The sequence below is a fragment of the Benincasa hispida genome, chromosome 7 (genome assembly GCF_027475165.1).
Source record: "Benincasa hispida cultivar pf3 chromosome 7, pf3_genome.v1.1, whole genome shotgun sequence".
NCBI lineage: Eukaryota > Viridiplantae > Streptophyta > Magnoliopsida > Cucurbitales > Cucurbitaceae > Benincasa > Benincasa hispida.
Genome location: NC_143484.1, coordinates 7,861,421 through 7,869,410, shown reverse-complemented (window position 1 = coordinate 7,869,410; position 7,990 = coordinate 7,861,421). Strand labels below are relative to the sequence as shown.

At 29.8% G+C, this 7,990-nt stretch overlaps 1 pseudogene; it reads left to right on the top strand.

The window, feature by feature from the left end:
- Window positions 1-682: 682 nt before the first annotated feature.
- Window positions 683-1,432, top strand: LOC120068956 (secreted RxLR effector protein 161 pseudogene; annotated as a pseudogene).
- Window positions 1,433-7,990: the final 6,558 nt, after the last annotated feature.

Sequence of the window (7,990 nt, the reverse complement as noted above, 5' to 3'; positions counted from 1 at the left end):
TTAAATACCAGAGAATAGAAAAGCTCTTGGAGTCAAATGGATCTATAGAACAAAACTGAAAGAAAATGGAAAAGTGTAAAAATACAAGGCCAGGCTCGTAGTAAAAGGTTACAAACTCAAAAGTTTGGTGTGGATTATGAAGAAGTTTTTGCACTAGTAACTCGCTTGGAGACTGTTCGTTTGATGTTAACCCTTGCAGCACAAAATAACTGGAAAGTTCATCAAATGGATGTCAAGTCAGCATTTCTAAATGGGTATTTAGAGGATGAAATTTATGTTGAGCAACCCCCTGGTTATGCCAAAATTGGAGAAGAAAATAAGGTGTGTCGATTGAAGAAAGTATTGTATAGGCTAAAGCAAGCACCAAGAGCCTGGTACAAACGTATCGATGATTTTTTTCTTGATGGATGGTTTCAGAAGATGTCCATATGAACATGCTCTCTACACCAAAGAAGACGAAAATGGTAATTTCTTGATGATTTGTCTATATGTTGATGATTTAATCTTTACGAGAAATTCAAACATGATGATTGAAGAGTTCAAAGAGAGCATGAAGAAAGAATTTGATATGACTGATATGGGTTTACTTCATTACTTTCTTGGTATTGAAGTTAAACAAGGTGATAATGAGATTGCAATTTTCCAAAAGAAGTATGCATAATATTTGTTGATAAAGTTCAAAATGGAGAATGCTTATCCTGCTAGTACTCCTATGGAACTGGGTTTAAAGTTAAGCAAGCACGATGATAGTGAAGATTTTGATGACACCATCTATAGAAGTCTTGTTGGAAGTTTAATGTATTTAACTACAACTAGACCTGATCTTATGTTCTCAGTAAGTCTATTGAGTAGATTTATGGCATCACCAAAGAGAAGTCATTGGGAAGCTGGAAAGAGAGTTTTTAGATATATTCTTGGAACTGTTGATCATGGAATCCCCTATAAAAGGAATATGGATAATGTTCTTGTTGGCTACAATGATAGTGATTGGGAAGGAAATATTGATGATTTCAAAAGTACTTCTGGGTATGTATTTAATATTGGTTCTGGAGCAGTTTCGTGGGCATCAAAGAAGCAGGATGTTGTAGTATTGTCAACAACGGAAGTTGAGTACATTTCTTTGTCTACAGCTAGTTGTCAAGCACTTTGGCTTAGAAAGGTACTACAAGAATTGTAGTGTCCTCAAGAAAAAGGGACGGTCATGTTCTGTGACAATAAATCATCTATTTTACTTTCGAAGAATCCAGTTTTTCATGGAAGAAGCAAACACGTACACATCAAGTATCATTTCATCAGAGTATTGATCAAAGATGGAGAAGTATATATCAAGTATTGCAAGACACAAGATCAAGTTGCAAACATATTCACAAAATCATTAAAGACAGACTTATTCTTGAAAATGAAAGAGAAGCTCGGAGTCCAAGAATTCTAGCTTAAGGGGGCATGTTAGAAATTAATAAGCTAGATGTATTATGGATAACACATTCCTAGATACATTTCTAATTTCAAGATACATGTAATTGTTCAAGTACATGAATGATATGTATAAATGTACGTCATTTAATTTGTGTCTTTTAGGAAGTGTCTCTTGAATACTAAATAAAGAGTTCATTTCCCTCATTTGTATGCAAGAGAAAAGAATCAAAATCAATAGAAGCAAATTGAAGTTTAAAAAGAAACCGAGTTTCAAGAGAACAATATTCTTCTCTTGTGCGTTCTTGAGTTTTATAAGAGAACAAGTTTCTTCTCTTAAAAGTTTGTGAGATTTAGAGTGAATTTAGAGTAGGCTCGTCAACGCTTTCAACAATATCAACAGGTATAAAATCACATATATTCAGAGCGTTAATCTTTCTTTTTTTTTTCTCCCACATTGATAGGTTCATTGATCTCGTTTCGTTTCTTCAATCGTGCATCGCAATCTTTTTCTTCATCGATTATTGATTGCAGGTTTTTAATTTTTTTTAATTTTTTCTTCCTTTTCCTTTCCATTATCAATTTTCTTCTCGTTGTCGCTCATCGTCATCATCGTAGTCGAATCAAAATTCTCCCTTCTCTAGCTTTTTCAAGATCTAAGGATGTTTTTGAAACACATGTTCAAATATTTAATTTAAAAAATAAGTCATTTCGAAAGAAACTGAAGTATTTAGCAACCACACAAAATAGTTTTTCAAGTATACTTTGATTAGTTTTTATTAGAAGTATTTAAATAAAAATGAATTTTTTCTCGAGTCAATCCAAACGAGCCCTAAAGTGCGGGTATCATCGGTGTCAGAATTTTTCAATCCCGTTGAGAATGTTATGTGTTTGTGGGATTGGCAATCCATAAAATGAGAGGGTTTCTTCCCTACATCGTTGGAGAATTTGAAATTCGTACTGCATGGCTCATAATTCCCCTATGACATTCAATAAAAGTCAAAACCCTAAAATTTGGAAACATAATATAAAAGTGAAAAGTGAAATTGATCGAATAAAATCAAAATCTGGAATTTGCAAACAGAATATAATAGTACAAAAGTGAGCTTAAATCGAACAAAAGAAATTGCAATTCTATTATTTTTCTTCCCAGCTTTCAGTATGACAAAAATATAAGCAAACAAAAGTAGAGTTGAACTTTTGATGAGAAGAGAGAACATAGGAGAAAAAATAATGGATAAAGAAGTTTATGGCTGTGCAAAGGAGAAGCAAGAACAGTAGATAGATGGTTTGAGAGATAGAGATCTAGCTTCATTGATTCAATTCGAAACAGAAGAAAATAGTTTATGATAATGGAAATAGTTCAACAAAAATCATCGAGAATGATTACCTACAACCAAATAACAATCACAAACTACTTAGTATCAAATAGTAATTACTATTGAATGAAAATCTCAAACTAATTAGTATCAAATAGCAAATCAGATGACAATTATAAACAACTTAGTTTGGAATAGAAATTACATACAAGTTAGATGACAATCTCAAACTATTTAGTATCAAATAATAATTTGATGGCAATAGAAAACTTTAATATCAAAGAACAATCAAATAGGTAAACGATTGCTTCCTAGTTGTAACTCTTCAATGTGAAATACCAATTAGACAATAACTATCATTAACAATCAGTATCTAATAGTAATCAGATAGCAATCAATAGGATGACAATTAGTATTAGATAGTGATATAGTAGGATTATGGTAAATTATGGCATTATGGTCAAGTCCTTAATTGATTAGGATTGGGATTAGTTTCCATGATTGATTAGAATTAGGATTAGTTTTCTTGGTTTATTAGGATCAGGATTAGTTTCTTTGATTAATTAGGATTAGAATTAGTTTGCTTTCTAATTCTTGGTAAATAAAAAGATTGTCTTCTTGTATTGGAAACTTTTGATTCATAATAAAGACTTTGATTTTATTATTAGAGATTTCTCTCCTTTGATCTCTTAGGCTACATCAATTTGGTATCACAGCAACCGTTAGGGCCAACATTGATTACCGTTTGGGCCAACATTGATTGCCGCCAGTGGAAGATTGGAAAACTCTTGGCGACACTGATCACAAAAGGGAGATTCGTGAGTTGTGCTTGTTGTTGAACAATCCACATCTATATAGGGGGAAGCCTTTATTTTCTAGGGAAAAAAAAAAGAATGATACCAATTTTTTTAAAGATTTTGTAAGAATGGACTACTACCGATCAAGGAAGACACCTAAGAAAAAATATAGCAGTTGGTATAAGCAAGAAAGTCAAATTTACTCCCAATAACAATGTTGAAATTCTGACTCAAATGATTCAGAAGAAGAATTCCAGCATACTAATTTTGCTCGTGCTCAATTTTCTCAAAGAACCTATCATTATCCATATTTAAAATTTGATTATAGTTTCCAATGATGATTCTAATGTTGTTTGGAACAGAATAATAAGGCGACATTATCAACAAAGAGCCCGACGATCCAATAAAACCGATTTCTCAAGAAATCGACGTAAGAATTGGGAGTTAGATGATTCAAAAAATGATTTAGAGTGTGAAAGAAATTATTATGACCAATATCAAATAGCACCCATGAATCATTTCAACACAAATTTGGAGGTCGAAACATTTGAAGAAAATAGAAATATTCAAATATAAAACATCCATAAAGAGGACTTTTTAAAGAGAATGAATGAAATTTTCTTTCGGAAAAAAATTCAAGAAAGACATAATTTTAATCTTCGAGAATTTTCAAGAAACCATCAAGAATTACATTAAGTCGCTGAAGAGGATCAAGAACTCATCCAAATAGGTTGTGAAATTGCGCAAAAAATGAACGGAGTAGAAGAAAATAAAAATTCAATTGAAGACGAGTCGAATAAGGAAGGTAGAAAAATCAAAGAGGAGCTTGTGTTGGAAGAAGAAAAAATCGATGGGACTAACACATAGGTTGCTCAATTTGAACTAGTTGATGAGGATTAGTTAATCAATGAAATCAATGATAGAGGTGTTTAAGAAAATGAAGCCACCGCAAAGAATGTGTCTTTTCGGTTAGATCAATTAATTGAGATACACAACCAACCACAACTACCTCCACTGGAAGAAAATAGAGCTAAAATTAGCCTTGACCACCAAGAAAGACAAGAGAAACAACAACACCAATGCTATGCAAGAAATGTCCAAGATTTACCCGGAATCATTCAAGAATAACCAAAATCAAGGTTATATTAGAGGAAATATTGGGATAATGTGAATTCTTAAGTGTGGAAGAAAAAGATACTAAACTTAATTATTCGCAGAAAATTGAAAATCTTTTTCCTCCATTCTTTGAGGAGTCTACATATATTTTAATGACAAATGATTCTTTGAACAACTTTTTTCTTACGTTCATTAATGATAGTATTGATGGAAATAATTTTCTCTTTCAAGAATCAAATATTCGATATATTGGTGCGACTCGTGAAAATTGGTTGTTATTAGTGCCGAATGTTCAGAGATGTGTCCGTTCATGTGGCTTACTTTTTTATTTTTACATTCATTTTCATTTTAAAGCTTAAGGGCAAGTTTTTTTTTTTTTGGAGGGATAGAATGAAGTAGTAGGATTAGGGTAAATTAGGGTAGGTCAAATCGTTAATTGATTAGGATTGAGATTAGTTTCCTTGATTGATTTGAATTAAGATTAGTTTCCTTGGTTTGTTAGGATTAGGATTAGTTTCCTTGATTATCTAGGACTAGTTTGCTTTCCAATTCTCTATAAATAAGAGAGATTGTCTTTTTGTATTGGCAATTTTTTATTCATAATAAAGACTTTGATTTGATTTTTGGAGAAAGTTCTCAGTTTACCTCTTTAGGAAACATCAGATAGTAATTAGACAATAATCACATAACAATGGGTATCATTGGGAATTAAATAACAATCAGTATCAAATAGCAAAAGATAATGATCATTATCAAATAACAATCAACATCAAATAGTAATAAGATAACAATCAATATCATTAGCAATTAATATTAGATAGTTTTCATTAACTTCTAACTAATTGACAAAGAATCAAGGGTAATGAGATGACGATCAGAAGACAATCTGATGACGATTAAAAACTGCCAACTAGTTGACAAAAATTAGAAGTAATGAGATGGCTATAAGAAACTACTTACTAATTGACAAAAATTAAGAAGGTGAGCATATGATAATCAGATGACAATATCAGAAACTACTGAGTATTGATAAAAAAAAAAAAAAAAAAAAAAAAAAAAAAAGAAAAAGAAAAGAAAAGGTAATTGAACGAAAACCAGATGACAATTTTGGAAGCTACTATGTGACAAAGAATCGAAGATAATTCTACGGCAATCAAAAGGCATGATAAATAAAAGAAGGTAATTAGATGACATTCAAACACTACTAACTTAATTAACAAAAAACGAAAGACAATTAGAAGGCAATCAAATGACTATAAAAAACTAATATCAGTATCAATGGATAATAAATCAGTATAAGTTAACAATCAATATCAAATAACAATCAGACAGTAACCAGATAACAATAGACATCATTAGTAAATCAGATGACGATCAAATGGTAATTAAATGGCAACCAGATGCAATCATACATTTTTAACAGTGAGGGACATTTAATTTGGTCATCCGAGTATTTCAATTGGGTTGGATTGTTAATTTTGTCATTCTTGTAAACTTTAAATTGTTGAGCTATGGGCTTATTTTTCATTTTATGTTTTACCGTCCTTTATTTTTAAAATTTGCTATATTGGTAGATATAATTTTCCTTTCAACAATATCAATATTGCTAGAGATAGAGCAAAATAGTTGTAATTTTAGAACTTCTATAAAGGGATGTAAAGATTGGAAACAATTTCTAACCACTTTGGAAAACAAATATTAGTTATTGAACTATTATAGGAAAATTTACAAACCTTTATATAGGAAAAAGAAACTTATAACTTGATATTAGGTGTCATCTTACATAACCATCGCTAGATTCGATTACAATTAGCTAAAAAACTCCATGATATATTACAGCTAATTAAAGAAATTAGTGAGTTTATAAGACAAAAGCTTGAAAAATAAGAAGCAAATTACATAGAGAAGTTGTCTCAAAGAAACAACACAAAGTGCTTTGTAATTAAGATTTGATAAACAATGGTTCAGAAAGTAGCAACAGTTTCATGCAAAGGTCTCCTTCGATTATTTGCTGTCCTGTTCGTTTTCTTTCTCCTAATCTCTACTACCACAGGTACCAAACACAACAACTTTAATCTTTTTTCCAATTAAAGTCAAGTTAAAAATGTTAAAAAGTCTTGTTTGGCGATCATTTCGTTTTTTTCGTTTTTAGTTTTTAAAGATTAAGTCTATTTTCTCTCAATTTCTTACGATGTTTTACCTCTCTTTTTAAGTGCAAGAATTGAATTCTTAGTCAAATTCTAAAAATAAAAATAAGTTTTTAAAAACTGTGATCCTATTTGGTAATTATTTCGTTTTTTGTTCTTAGTTTTTTCAAATTAAACCTATAGATGCTCTTTTCACTTCTAAATTTCATACTTTTTTTTATCTACTTTTTACCATTATTTTAAAAACAGAGCTAGATTTTGAAAACTAAAAAAAAAGTAGGTCATGTTTGGTAACCATTGGGTTTTTTATTTTTATTTTTTTGAAAATTAAGCCTATAGATACCATTTTCACCTACAGATTTCTTATTTGTTATCTACGTTTTACAAATGGTTCAAAAAAACCAAGCCAAGTTTTGCCAACTAAAATAAAGTCTTTTAAAACTTATTTTTGTTTTTGAAATTTGGCTAAAAATTCAACCATTGTACTTAAGAAATATGCAAATCATGGTAAGAAATGAGAAGAAAATATGTTTAATTTTCAAAAATAAAAAATAAAAAAGAGATGGTTATCAAAAAGGGTCGTAGTCTTTAAAAACTTGTTTTTGTTTTTAGAATTTCGCTAAAAATACAACTCTTCTAATTAAGTAAAATGTAAATCATTGTAAGAATTTGGAAGAAAATAGGCTTAATTTTAAAAAATTAAAAACAAAAAAATGAAGTGGTTACCAAAAGGGGCATACTCCTTTTAGTTTTCAAATTTTGGCTTCATTTTTTAAAAAACAAAAAATTTATAAGTAGTAGGAATGATTTTATAGGTTTAATTTTCAAAAACTGAAAATAAAAAATCAAATGGTTTACAAACGAGACTTTAGTTTTGATCTTTTATTTTTGAAAGCTAAGTCTATAAACGATCCTCCTCTAAACTTATTGTTTTATTATCTATTTTTACCAGAAAAACCAAGCAAAATTTTGAAAACTATAAAAAAAAATTAAAACCTTGTTTTTGAAATTTGAAATTTGACTAAAAGAATTCTTAAATCAAAAGACATAGGATTAATCTTGAAAATAATAATAATAATAATAATAAAAAAGAACGAAATAGTTATCAAATGAAACGGAAATGGAATTAAACACTAACTTATTCCTCGTTTTGTTGGACGAATTTATGCATATGTTGTATTACTATTAGGTACCTTAG